This window comes from Lepidochelys kempii, chromosome 22 (genome assembly GCF_965140285.1).
Source record: "Lepidochelys kempii isolate rLepKem1 chromosome 22, rLepKem1.hap1, whole genome shotgun sequence".
Lineage (NCBI taxonomy): Eukaryota > Metazoa > Chordata > Testudines > Cheloniidae > Lepidochelys > Lepidochelys kempii.
In genome coordinates, this window is record NC_136401.1 from 14,070,453 (window position 1) to 14,085,557 (window position 15,105).

The window sequence follows — 15,105 nt, forward strand, 5'->3', positions numbered from 1 at the left end:
CTACCTAGTCCCTGGAATCTGGACCTAATCCTGCAAACAATTCATTCGGGGAAGCCAATGGGCATCATACCTATACAAAACTTGCAGAACCAGATCTCGCTGCTTTGCTATCTTCAAACAACGTTGTCCCAGTTACTGCTCTGTAAGCTGTAACAGGTCTGCTAGTTTCCAAATATGCCCTTGTATCCGCATAGGATGCGCTGATGCTTCAGAGGAGGGGTTAGTGCAAAGACTCATGGATGGGGTGTCTGGGTTTGAGGAAGGCTGGAAGGCATAGCCTCTGAGCTAGAGAAGATCAGCTTGGAACTGACTCGTTAGTGACCAAACAGAACAGTTACTGTACTATTGCTGTATCTCTCTGATATGTCGTAACAGTCTGTCCATCCCTGACTGCATTTAGTTCTGCTGTCAGCTCCAAGATCATGAGTTTGGAATAGGTGTTAAATAAATAAAGCAAACTGAGCACGTTGGCCAAGGCAAGACAGCAGTCACTTAGAGACGCTTGGGGTATCAGAGTAGAAGGTGGCTGGTATCAGCGGCCCCATCTCAGTCCTGGTCTGGGATATTATAACTCGGTTCCACAGAGCTTCAGTCCTGGCAAGCTGGCATGATAGAACTTTCACAGGAGAGGCTGGCCTGAACAGAACAATGTGTTTTTTCTGGTAGCTTCTTAGTAGTACGGACTGAAAAGCCATCTGCTTTTGAGTGTGGGAAATTTTACAAGACTAGTGGCTGGGGAGGTATGGAGACTGTGTGGTACTAGGGTAGGGGGATAGAATTGAGAAGCTCTAGGTGATCTGAGTTCCCCAAATGAAAAAATAAATAACTCAATCATTTGCAGTATTTTCATTATCAAGATGGGCTTTGGATCAGGACATTCCTTGCTGTCTCTCACCAGGTGACTGCCAAATCATCATCCCATTCGAGTCAGTGGGAGGTCTGTTGTTGTCTTCAGTGAGACCAGAATGGCCTGAAGTTCCATTCTTATATACAGTGCAGTCCTGCATTTTGGTCTGTCTGTGGCTATGGTAGATGTGTTAGGTGAACCGGGGAGGGAAAGAGGGGGCGGCGGAGTTGGAGGCTTATGCAGATTTAGGCTGCAGGTCAGGCAAGTAGTAATTTTTTGCACATGAAATTTCTGAACCTTTCCATTTCCACTGCTACTGGAAATAAGGCAAGAAGAACCCATCTCACTTCTGCTTCCAGCTCTGGACACAGGAAGAGGGTTCAGAGAGGCAGCAAACCTTACAAAAGTTAAATTGGAGAGCCAAACTTTTCAAACCTCAATAAGATGTTGAACTGGAGGTTCTGGACGACGGTTCATGCTAGCCTTTGCGTTATCCAAACCTCTTTCCAATCCTTCCATATATGTTATGTCTCACTTGCTCAAAAAATAATACTCTTATCTTTCTACAGGGCTTTCCAGTCAAGGATTCCAAACTCTTTGCAAATCAGTTACTGTGAACATTTTTAAACACAACTAGTAGTTTTTAGATGCCCAACTTGAGACATTTTAGAGGATGTGAAACTGCTGAGCTCCCACCCTTTGAAAATCAGCCTCCTTTAAAGTGTGTCAAGTTGGGCACTGAAAAATCAAGTGGCTCAAAATTGCAAGGCACTTTTATCTACATATGATAACACTCCTAGGAGGCAGGGAACTCCTATACTATTCTAGATAGAGACTGATTTCTCAGAAATGCTACTCTGTTTAAAGGCAATGGGATTATGGGTACTCCACAACTCTGAAAGCCAGGATCTAGTCACACAGGATCCCTGTGGCAGATCCAGGAATACAAACCAGGCTTGTGCTTTAACCGCAAGACCATGTTGCTTGCCTTATAAAGGTGGGCATGCGAATCTCTGCATATTTCTTTCTGTTGACACTGAGTAGGATATGTTGAACAGACCTCATTTGGCTTGACAGTGCAAGTTTGCTGGTCTGCAGGGCACAGTGGAGAACACATTGGGCCAAATCCATCCCATTAGTTAGATGAGTTATTTTAAAATATTTATATTCTAGCAGCAGCAAGATATCCCAATCAGTAATGGGATCCCATTATCCTGGATGCTGTACTAATGCTGGTGATGTGTTCCATGCCCAGAAGAGTTTATGTTCATGCATGTCGTCTTCCTACTGTAAGCTCAGTGGGACAGAGATACGCTTTGATTTTATAACCCTAAATCCTTCCCATAAGTATAATCATGCTTAATTTTGTGCCTGTTTGCAGAAGATCACCGCCTGCTTTTACACAGTGCCCAGCACAACGAGGCCCCAATCCTGTTGATGTCATTATGCCCTAATGTTTTTCTAATAATAATGTCTATGGTCCCAAATACATTGCTTTGCTTTTTATAAAAATGTTTTGCTCATAAATCTGAAAACATATCCTGGCTTCAGTAAATAGGCAATTAATATATATTGTTTAATTCCTAATTTTGTGTTTTATTCTTAAATTTTATCTTAAAGGGTTTTATTCAAGAAAGTCTGCAACTGAAGTTATTGGGAGTTTTCCCTAAATCAATACTTAGCAAGAGCTTCAAGGTTTCACTTTTAAGAAATAAAAGATTTCCAGTAATGAATTGAGCTTAGATATTAGTATGCAAGCAGAAGTGAAGCATGCTTTGATTTCAGGAGCTCACTAAGCGAAGCAGATATACCTATTGCATCAGTATAGAGGATGTTTTGTTCAATCACTGTCTGTCACCAAAGGTATAACATGGAATTACTCTTTAATGTCCAGATGATAGCACTTTGCTGTTATTTCATGTTGCTGACTTGTCTCAACTCCCCTGCATTTAAACAGCTCCCCTTAACGAGCTATCTGAAATCAGATGTGCTCTACAACTGTTAATCATGAGGCATTAAGCACAGCTGGGCTGCTTAAAAGTGTTCTGATTCTTTGCTGGCTGTTGCTAGCTGTCTCAGAACGTGCTCAGCCTTTGAGTTAGTAAGTTGAATATATAAAACTCTTCTGCTTTTCTGAAATAAGGATATGTTGGAGGTCTTCATTAGTTAAAGGAGCTACTACTGCTAAGCTGTGAAGTTACAGCCACTGCAAAGTGAGGAGCTGAAAGGGGTAATCAGTAGAAATCAGTGCTTCTGAGAGCTTTGTGTGTTAATTTTTTTGTTTTTTATTTCTTTAAGGGCAAGAGTCTGACTGGTGCACTGCACCATGGCTGAAGCTTTTAGGGTCAGTCCTGGTTGAATCAGCAGAATTCCTGGTAGGAGCTTATGGGGTACATATGTTAGAACAGGAGTTTAGTCACTCCTAGAAAGAGGTGCAGCGTTATGCTCATTCTCTGTGCTTAGCCTGCTTTAGTACCAGGAGAGGGGAGGATGGGAATGTCAGGCTGTACTCTTACCCCTTGATTTCCATCAATCTAAAGGCATCAGGAGGAAACAGGAAATGTGCTCCCAACAATATTCTGTGCAAGATACAATGTGTGGGGAGCTCCCTGCCCTGTGCATTTGTACATAGGCTGGCCTGTAGGTGTGCGTTGGTGTCTTAGGGCTCCCTGCCTAGTTAATTTGAGTGTTGCTCCTAACTTGAGCTCTATCCACACTCGCAAAAGCTGAACTTGAATGTGGTTATGTTTTTAACTCCAGTTGGCTGACCTATCAGAGGGCACAGGCTAAAGCTTGAGTGTGCTCAACTCATCATCTGCTAACAGAATCACTGTGTGTAGCTTGAGTGTTGTTCCACACTGGAGCTAGGCAAAGGTGAGAAGTGAAAGCTCAAAGAATCTAAGGGCTGAAATTTTTTTAACACAAGGGTAGAGTTATAAAATCTCTGCCTTGAAGAGCTGACAATATGAAAATCTGATCTGATAAACCCTTACTCACAGGTGTAACCTTTACTTAGCCCTTAACACACACACACACACACACACACCCATCAAAGGTCTTGTCTTCATTGGGGGGGAAAGTGAGTTCTTAACTCCAGGGAAAATCCTAGTGAAGACAAGGCAGTATGCCATTTTTACAAGAGTCAGCAGCTCAAGTTTAACCCTGAGCTTCCCCCATAGTATTTACCTTGAGTTGCTAACTCCTGTACGAATAACAAAGTGCCTTGTCTTCAAGAGGATTTTACCACGAGTTAAGAACACACCTTTTTGCCCATGGAGACTCGGACAAAAGGGGCTAGTTGCACAAGCAAGGAATATTCATGTGAGTAAAGGCTGCCTGCCAATAACAGGTATTTAGGATGGGGATTAGCCCTCCATCCTGCCATTGGTGTAACTACCCTGGGGCAAGCTCCAAGCCTTAGTCCAGGAAAATTGCCATTTGTATTGGTTCAGCTAAACTGATGGCTGAAATGAAGGCTAATCCCTGATTAGCAGACAAGGCCTTAGACCACAGCAGCATTGCCATCCCCAGGTGTTCGGAAATCATTAGCTTTCACTATTGTAGTCAACAGAACTACCCGTGCGTCTCTGAAAATCATGCCACACCAGACCAAGCATGTATGGAAGTGATTTACTTACTGAGGAACTGTGCTGTGTAAACACTAATAGAAGTGAGTTGAACTTTATTTCTTTTTGCTGATATTGACTCTGCTGCCCCAGGTTACGCTTTCAGTTTTGTGTGCTAAAAAGACTATGATCTTCTGATTAGTTCTCTGCTAAGTACCTTCTGTGAAATGGCGCTCTAATGAGCACTGAATTTTACTCCTTTGTGTCGCACTAATTGCTATATTTCCATGGCTAAAGTTGATTACTTCAGACTAGAAATGATGGGATGAAGAACTTGGAGTCCTGGGAACTGGGTTTCCCTTTCGCCACTGTGAGTTTTAAAGTTTGGGGAATTCTAGTCTAACCTTTTTATGTACAAGGGATTGGTCAGCCAGTAAAGGTAAGCGCGAAACTCTCAATAGACTCAGGGCGGGTCTACGCTATGGGTGCAACAGGGGCACAGCTACAGTGCTACAGCAGCACCCTAGCGTAGCCACTTCCTACACCGACAGAGGGGGTTTTGCTGTCAGTGTAGGTCAGTGGTTCTCCTCCTTTCCCAACTACCATATCCATTTCAGGAGTCTGAAACCTGAGCCCAGCCGCCCGGGGTTGCAGAATGTAATTTAGTTTTGCCGGGAACCACGTGGTGTGGAGCCCCGGGCAATTGCCCTGCCTGCCACCTCCTAAGGCCGGTCCTGCACTTGCGACACCCTTAAACCTGTCCTGTGACCCCTAGGTTGATAAACACTGATCTAGATAAGTTGATGTACCCCCTGGAAGGCCTGGAGTACCCCCAGGGGTACGCATATCCCCAGCTGAGAGCCACTGGTGTAGGCAATCCACTCCCACAGTGGCAGGAGCTAGGTAGATGGAAGAATTCTTTCATCAACCTAGCGGTGTCTACAGAGAGTGTTATTTCAGCTTAACTATGGTATTCAAGGGTTCTGGACCTTAGGAAACAGCCTCTGAGATCCAAATCTGAACCCTTCTCTTCTCTGCAAGGGCATGATCCAAAGTTAACTAAAGTCAATGGAAATATCCCTTTTGGCTTCAGTGGGCTTTGGATCAGGCTCCACTTGCAGAGAGGGCCCTGCCTGCAGCGGAATTGATACAGATCTACTCCTCTGGGGAAAAGGGATTTCAGAAGTCTACACACAGCAGCAGCTCTCCTTGGATGCGTCAGGCAGGGGTTGGAGCCAGTGGGTCTGCTGCCCTATGGACCCACCGGGTATTGACCCAATTTAGGAGGGATTTTGAGGACATTTCTGACCTGAGGCTGGACTTGGAGTAGTGACCTTTGCCTTGAGATTCCTTTTTACCCACCCCTGGCTTAGTGGAAATTGTCAGCATAAGGGTACATGGGCTGAGAGCTGGGGGTGGGATTTTCCCCCTTAGGGAGCAGAATTACCTTTCTTATTTGCAACAGCAGCAATACCTACTGACTTAATACGACAAGGTCAGGGTGGTGGAAGAACAGGGCTGCAGGCTAATAAACATATAAATGCAAATGCTGCCTGATCCTTCAAGTCATGTCAACAGTAGCGGATTTAGCGTTAGTGGGGCCCTGTGTGCAGCTTCATTTTTGGGGGGCCCCCCTCAGGACCCAGCCAAGAAAAAGAACATTTTCTCTTATCTTCCCCCCCCCCATTTTTCATTCTTTTTTTCTTCCTCCTCCTCCTATATTATACGTAATGGGAAGTAAATGAAAATAAAGTGAGGTACCTTGATTGGGGCACAGGGTTGGGGTGCAGGGGGTGGGCTCTGAGACAAAGTTTGGGTGCGGGCTCTGGGCTGGGACAGGGGTTTGGGGTGGGAGGGGGGTGAGGGATGCGGGCTCTGGGAAGAAATTTGGGTGTGGGCTCTGGGCTGGGGTGTGAGGGGGTGTGGGCTCTGGGAGAAAGTTTGGGTGTGGGGTGCAGGCTGGGGTTGGGGGGGGGGGCAGCGCTTACCTCAGGCAGCACAGCTCCCAAAGCAACCAGCACACACACCCCTCCAGCAGCGGTTCCTAGACGGGGGCGGGGGGGTCTCCACGCACCACTGCCCGCAGGGCGCCGCCCCTGCAGCTCCCATTGACTGCAGTTCCCGGCCAATGGGAGCTGTGGAGTCGGTGCTCGGGGCAGGGGCAGCGTGCAGAGAGACAAACACCCCGGGGCTGCAGGGACATGCTGGCCACTTCCAGGAGTGAAGCAGCATGGAGGGAGGCAGAGCAAGCCGAGAGCTGCTTTCGCTCTGCTGCTGGCATGTCTCTGTGTGCGCTTGGGGCGAGCAGGGGCAGCGCTGCCTGGGGCTCGCAGAGATGTGCCAGCAGCCGGCCGCTTCCAGGAGCGGCGTGGGGCCACAGCAGTCAGGCAGCCAGCCAGCCTGCCTGCCTGAGCCCTGCTGCGCTGCTGGCTGGGACTCAGGGGCAGGTTGTCAGATATTTGTCCTGCATTTTGGGGGTGCCCCCCATCATTGGTGTCTTTCTGACCTGGGGCTGGGGTTGGCACCATCTCTTACTATTTTCAGAGTAGCAGCCGTGTTAGTCTGTCTTCGCAAAAAGAAAAGGCGGACTTGTGGCACCTTAGAGACTAACCAATTTATTTAAGCATGAGCTTTCGTGAGCTACAGCTCACTTCGTCGGATGCATACTGTGGAAAGTATAGAGGATCTTTTTGTCGGTACAGTGTCTGGCACAGTGAAGTCCTAATCCTCATTGGGCACTGCTGTAATCTAGGTATTGCTTTAATACCAATCATAATAATTCCTTAAAACTATGCTGTTCTTAAATGTAGGAGACACATGGCTGGAGGGAAAGCACCTTTTATGACAGTGATGGGGAGAGACTGCTGGGTTTTATTCCCCTTTACCTTTCTGTATTACGTTACAAACAATTGGCCTGATCCTGCAAACTTTATTCATGTGAGTAGTCCCAGTGACTTCAATAATAAGACTTGGTTCTACAACCGTTACTCATGAGTAACCCATTGAAGTCAATAGAATTCCTTGCATGTAAGGACAGCTTCCTTGAATTCACTGACAATCCCCTTCTCCACATAGAATTATGGAGGAGCAGAATCAGGGCTATAATTAGTGGGCAACAAACTTTGGTATCCAAGTTCCTAGTTTTCACACCAATGTCACCATTTTATTTTGTGTGTGTGTTTGTTTTAATTTAAGTTTCTATTAAATACTTTGTCAAAAATTTCAAGCTAGCTCCAAATCTGGTTGAAACCAATTGGGATGGAATTTCTGCAAAATTTTTTGTTGAAATTTCAACCCATTTTTCCCACTGAAATTGCAAATTCTAGAAATTTTTGACCAAGTCTAGTTGCCACTCTCCACCTCAAACATGACTGCACCTTGGTGCTATATAAAAGCCAGGATGCTATCCCAGAATAGCATTTTTTTTGACACTTCAGTGCATGGAGTAGCCCAGGCATTGCGTGCAGTCCTGTGTACCCGATGCATAAGGCAGCAATGAAGTGGCTTATTGCCATTCTGTTAAAAATTTCTGGCAAGATACAAAAATAATCCAACAGCACTGAACTAGTCAAAGTCGATTCCAGTTGAGTTTCCTAAATAGCCATGCTTAGTGATGTTAGCATTTAAATGATCCTTCATAAGCTTTGAAGATAACATCTCATGGCGGTTTAAGGACACCACACAATAGTCCATACTTCTTCAGCTACCATCATTCAGTCTAGAGATTATTTCCATCAGGCTTTCTAGTATAGCCAAAGCACGTAGGGAAAGTGATCTCTGCAGCTGGCGTTTCTTTTCTCCAGCCCACAATTTTTCATCCATAATTGAAACTTGTGATTTCTTGCCTCACCTTACAAATGGAATGATTATAATCTTAAGCTAAATGGAATCCAATTAATGTCTGAATAAGGAACCAACTGCCATTAAGAATGCAAACTACATATTCCTGTATGGTGCTGTGACCTGGGGGCTAGATAGATCGAGTGATTATAGGGAGAGGAGAGATGGAAATTTGCAATGTAGCCAGAAGGCCTCCATTCATAGGATATCTGTCACACTGGTGGGTCTGTACTAGTTTTTCAGTCACTTTGATTTGTCTTGATTTGGAAACGGTTCATAAGTTTTCCTGATCAGAGCAAGTTTAACAAGCGTATACAGACACGATGTAGGAGATAAGGCATTTTTCGTGTGTCTGAAAGTTCTAGTACCAGCAGACGGGGAAATGCCTGAATTTGCCAGTTCACGAGGACAGAGTGTTTCTGTTAATCTTTGGGACCTAGTTGTTGGCTTGGGGCCTGGCTTTAAATCAGGGGTGCCCCAAATTGTGCAGTGCTCGACACCACACTGGAACCTTGTCAAGGCCCAAAAGCAGCACCAGGCCCGTTGAGAGAAATTTGGGAGCTTGGTCCATCATTTGCTGGAGCTCCTATCTCTCCCATACACAGACGTTACTGGTGTTTATGGGGGAGCTCTAAGTTCAGGGCCCCTGGTACAACTGTCCCCCTTTTGCTTCCTCTTGTCAGCCCTGAATATCATCATTATTATATTTTGTGTGCAGTGCAAGATATGTGTATATGAATGTACATAGTTTTAGACACAAAGTCAGAACATTTTGCATTTCTATCATGCCTGATAGATGACTAGCTACTGCTCACTAATAATAAATCAATAAAACCCTGCAGTTACAGGGATAGGCAGACAATAGGTTGGATTTGTCTCTCCAGCATCACTAGGGCCATTTCTATTTTTAATAGATGTTGCAACTGTAATGAACCTGTTGGAAAACCAACAGCTGTTGGGAGATGTGTGGGGGGAAATAAAATTAACACCTACCATTATCTTCTTCCCACAGCCACAAACAATATAGCCACTGACCAGCTGTGCTGTGTTGATCTTTGGAGATGGTCCATCTTCCGGAGGTGGCACTGCTGGAAAGGTAATAGAAAAATTCCTTACCCATGTAACTTGGCTATTGTTATGTTTTCAAAATACAAGCCCTACCTCTGAGTTAATGGCAGCAGAGAAGCACTCCATTGCCTAAAATTACAAGTCCCAGAGTTGTGACAGGCCTTTTTAAGTGGCCTGTCATCTTATGACCTATTTGGTCAATAAATGTGTAATTCCAAAGCTAGAATTAGGATTCCTGATAATTAGGGTTAGGATAGTAATTCTTCCACTCTACTCCACGCTGATTAGGGCTCAACTGGAGTATTCTGTCCAGTTCTGGGCACCACATTTCAGGAAAGATGTGGACAAATTGGACAAAGAAGAGCAACAAAAATGATTAAAGTCTAGAAAACGTAACCTGTGAGGGAAGATTGAAAACATTGGGTTTGTTTAGTCTGGAGAAGAGAAGACTGAGCAGGGACATAACGGTTTTCAAGTACGGAAAGGTTGTTACAAGGAGGAGGGAGAAAAATTATTCTCATTAACCTCTGAGGATAGGACAAGAAACAATGGGCTTAAATTGCAACAAGGACAATTTAGGTTGAACATTAGGAAAAACTTCCTACCTGCCAGGGTCACTAAGCACTGGAATACATTGCCCAGGGAGGTTGTGGAATCTCCATCATGGGAGATTTTTAAGGGCAGATTAGACAAATACCTGTCAGGGATGTTCTAGATAATACTTAGTCCTACCATGAGTGCAGGGGACTCCCTTCCAGTTCTATGATGAAGCAAGAATATCCTGATAAGCAGGCTGGTGAGTGTTTCTTATGGTAGTGTCTGTGCTCTGCTGGCTCATCAGTCTATGGATTGAAATAGTCAGATCACCCAAAGGCTGTTTGCATAGCAGCAGCCCCATAGTGGGAGCACTGAAAGCGTCTGAGTGCGGGAACATAATTATAACTTTTCAGGATTCAGACTCTGAGCCACTGGGTTCTGAGGATGGGAACTATATACTGCTTGAGGTGCTGACCGAAGGGTCCAAATAGTGCCCTCATATAGGCATGTGAGTCTCCTGCTGATTCCATTAGGAGTTGCACATGTGGATCTGAGAGCGGCATCTATCCTACTGTATATAAGAGCTACAGCTTTAAGTGCTTATAGCCACATAAGAGTGAGATGATATTAATAATAATATAGTATTTAAGATGGATTAATACCAGGATGAAGTGCCCATGCCTCTGTCTCCTCTGAAATCTGAGTGCTTAGAAGATAACACAAACTCCCAGTGTCTGAATGCAGTAGGGATCATGCACGAGCCTACTGCTTAGTGGGGATTATGCTCCCAATCTCCTGATGAAACAGGGTGTGCATGCATGGGCTCACACACACAGCAGGACATTGGTAGTGCCAGGATCCAGACCTCAAGCCTCAGAAAGCGCACACTTTGCCTGTGTAAATAGTGGTAAGGAGTCATTCGCCTTATAAAGTGAAGCTTGCTGCCGCTACAGAATTCCCTTCACTTGAATGCAGATAAACACTTCATCTTAAGCCAACTTTCAGGTTTCATCTTGTGATCTCTAGACCAGCAGGTAGGAATACCCTAGCAACAAGACACACAAAAAGAGAAGGGTGTGTGTGTTGGGGGAGGGGTGGTGAAAGCTAGTTCAAACCAGAGAAAACTGTGCAAGGAAATAAAGTGTAAAAGGGGACAAAGAAGGCAATGGAAAGTTAAGTAGTTCAAATGTAAGCAGTAAGGACATCTGGCCCAACTGGTTTGGCCAAGGCTGAAGCAAGAAAGCACAATTTCATATTTTTTTAAAAAGGCATTAGTTTATGAGCTAGAAACTTAACTCTTGACATCCTTGCAGCATAGCTGTAGAAAGATACATGACTGACTGTGTAAAGAAGTTACCTTATGATGTAACTTCTACTCTCCTCTGCGTGTGTCTTCGATCAGCCTCTTACTTGGCTGATCGAAAGCAAGGTTGGAACTCTTTGCCAGAAGATGTTGTAAAGGCCAAGACTATAACAAGGTTCAAAGAAGAACTAGATTAAATTCATGCATGCAAGGTCCACCAATGGCTATTAGCCAGGATGGGCAGGGATGGTGTCCTTAGCTTCTGTTTGCCAGATGCTACAGTCTTGGGGGATACGTAAGCACTCACATAGATTAGATGGGGTCTGATTTTTCAGAGGTGCTGTGGACCTACAATTCCCACTGACCTCAGTTGAAGTTCTGCTGCTCAGCACTTGGAACAAGCAGGCTCATATCTTGAAACATCCTCTCCCCCACTCTCAAGTTTATTTGATTTAATTGATTCATTAATAAATAAGGCACAAAAAGGCCTTGCAGGTTTTCTTTGGGATGGAAGAGGTAGCCTCACTTAAGTGCTTTAATTTTGTTTCACTGACTCTGAAATATCACCTCAAGACACTCCTTGATTTGTGCATGTATGTATATAAACCTCCCACCTAACCCTGTTTAACTCTGCCAAGGCATATGTCTAGTCCATGTCCTCAACTGATTGTAAGAGACATTAGATGATTTGTGAATATATTGCTTTAGAATCTTTTTGTTTGTGTGTTTAAGGGGAATTAGTTTATATTCAGCAAAGGCAACTTTTGCCAAGCCAAGAGCTAACACTTTGTGACATGTGGGGAAAAATTCTCTCCAATGAAATCAAATTAAAAGCTGGATGCACTTCCAGGTCTGATCCCTTCTGTGCTGCATCTTGGCCTTGAAAATTTGGACAGTTCTTTCTCTCAAGCCTGGTTATTTTTGTATGTTTTCTCTGTTAAATTTTTTTATTAGTACAGAGTCATCCCTCCAGCCCACATTCTGCAATCCCATCCATCACATAGGGACTTCCTCTCTCCCACGTGTAAATAAAATACAAATATTTCACTCCCCATCCACCGTGTGACTTGCCTTTTCTTCAAACCCTCCTTGCATCCCCCCAGCTCTGTCTGAGAAGACAACTCTTCTAACGAGAGCACTTTAGATTGGCTTTGAAAAGTAATGTCTGGGATGCTGTGTTATACATCCTCAACAGAGGAAGTGCTGCTCTTCGTATTCCCCCAGTCCCTCTGACCACCTGAAAATAAAGTTTTAGAAAGGAAAACAGCTCTCTTCATAAGCACTTTTGTTTTAGAAAAATGGGCTTGGTGGGGAACTATATAAAATGCAAAGAATTGGCATTACTTCTTTTTGATCTTTAGTCAGTCCTGCATAGAGAGCAAAGGCTCTACCTAGCCAGCATGCTTTCAATGTACGATTTCAGCTCATTATTGTGGAATGCAATGTTATCGACAAATCCTATGTAATGATATTGCCATCATTTATTCTGTATTTGTGCAATGCCTTGCACAATGCCTTGCACAGTGGGGTCCTGCTAGGAACTACCACAGTACAAATAATAAATAGTGTACCAAGCTGGGGCAGAAACAGGAATAGAACCCAGGAGTCATGGCTCCCAGTCCCCTGTTCTACAAGACCGCATTCTCTACTCTTAACCTGAAGTGTTTATAACACCAAGATGCAGGCAGAATTTAAGCACAACAAGATAACCTCTTTATAAGAATTCCTCCCAGACTGGGTCTCTTGGAGCCAGGAGACATCAGACTTCTTGATCTGAGATTGTTTTTCAGATTGTCATTTTGATTTCTCAATGCTTTTATGATCTCTTGGACTCTTTGTAAGAACAGTCTTTGCCATTTAGCATTGTCAACTCATTACACACATTGTAATCTAACCCAAATCAGTTAGAAGGGTGCCTCAGGTTATTTTATACTACTGGGGAGTTTGTGTGTGGTAGACAATGCTTGTCTAATATTGCCTGGATTTTAGCAGAGCTGTGCAAAATTCATAGACTTTGTCTTATGGAAGTTCACACACCTCTTAATTTCACTTTATTGACAGTTTAAACAAAATGGCTCTTTTCTCATTGAAAAGCTGGGTTAAAAAAGAAAGTGAATTGTTGGATGGTTTCTATGAAGAACTTTCTTTTATTCCCAAACTGAGTACATTCTCCCCTTGGTTTTTGGTTTATAAATTGCACCCAGTTTGCCTGAAAATGGTCTACTTTTTTGAAGTGAAAACAGGCTGTGTTTACACACACAATCCTGGTGCTTTAACAAAATGTTTTACAAAACTGTGGTCATCTTTGAGCTCATAATGAAATGCAACCCTTTTCTCCTCATTCTTCAAATTTCAAGCAGTGTAGCATTGTTATGAGTATTTTACACATTGCTGGATTTATTATTTGCACTGTGGTAGTGTGTAGGAGCCTCAGTCATGGACAAGGACCCTATTGTGCTAGGAGCTGTACAATCACAGAACAAAAAAAGTCACTCCCCTACCAGGTTTACAATCTAAGAAAAAGCCTCTTTCCTCTGAAGTAAGTCAGTGCAGGAGGCAGAACAACAAATTCCAGGAATTCATTGTCCTGATCTAGTATGGGAATGTATGCTTATATCTTGTTTGGCCTCCACTTCAGCAAGTGATTTTGATTAATTAATATAAGACCATGACTGTGGGAAGGGTGTTTATATACACCCAAACACAACAGAGTGTGTGTGGGTATGTGTATATAATGTGTGTTTGGCAGAACAGCACACTTCAGTCCTTGCATCTGTGGAAGGACAATGGTGTTGACAGCTGCTCCTCTGTCCTCAATACTGCTCCTCAATTCTGTTCCACCCAGCATTTGGTTTCTGCTGCTAGCTGTCCTTGCTTTGGCTCCTGAGGTCTCAGCTGGGTTGTGGACTGTATGACAAACAGCTTGAGATGGTGGATGCTTAGTATCTGGACTCACCCTCACAATTTGTTTGTTTGCGTTGCTGTTCCTCATTCTGCTTTAAGTCATTTTACTTGTGTAAGTGCATGGGGATCAAGGATATCTTGTCCAGTAGCTACATGTGATTGCTATCCTGACAGTAGATGGAATGCAGGGAAGAGGTCTGGGGAGGGAGGGTTCAAAGTTCAGTTCAGTCACTTTTGAAAGGTGCACAGGTGTGGGTGTCTTGAAAGATTCAGTCCTTATGGCTAAAAGCATCTCACTTTCCTTCCCCCTCACTGTTCTTTTCACTATACCTCTCCCAGTTGTTGTCTGTCTCCCTAACCCTTGCTCTTCCTGCCTCTTTCCCTAAGGCTTTGTCTAGAGGATTAGGAGTTAAAGGTGTATTATTAGAGCATATTAGCTGTAACACCTTCTGAAGCTCTCCTTCAAACAAGGCAAACTGTACTTCAGCAGATGCTATGGTGTTCCCTACTAAGCTTTAACTTGATCATGCTGCATCGCAACTTGCTTTGCCTGGCTGAGAGTTTTAGGTGTATATTAGATCAAGTTAGTTACATAAACTAACATCACACCTTTACAAACTCAGAGGTTATACCTAATTTAATCAGAGCCAAAGTAGACATTTGAAACTTGCAGCTCTTGTAACTGTTGAGAGTAAAGGAGAAAGATGTTAATCATTCAATTCCTGTGCCATGCTGTGCAGGATTGGCCCCAAATTATTTCACAAAGCTCTCCTTTTTGGTACCAATCCTGTGAAATGTGCAGCAAATACTGCAAGGTGACAGCACCATCAATTCCATAGGCTTCAGTGGGAGCTGGGAGCCTGAATTTATTTTCCATAGTCCATCTCATGGTAATGGCCTTCAGTCACTCTTAAGCTTGTGCTGGACTCTGTCCAATAACTGAAGGGCCTTGTAACCTACTCCCAATCCCCTAAGCCGTCCAACACCACTGCAATTTTCTACCTGTGCCTTTGGAAGATTATTAATGAAGAGAGCTGCTT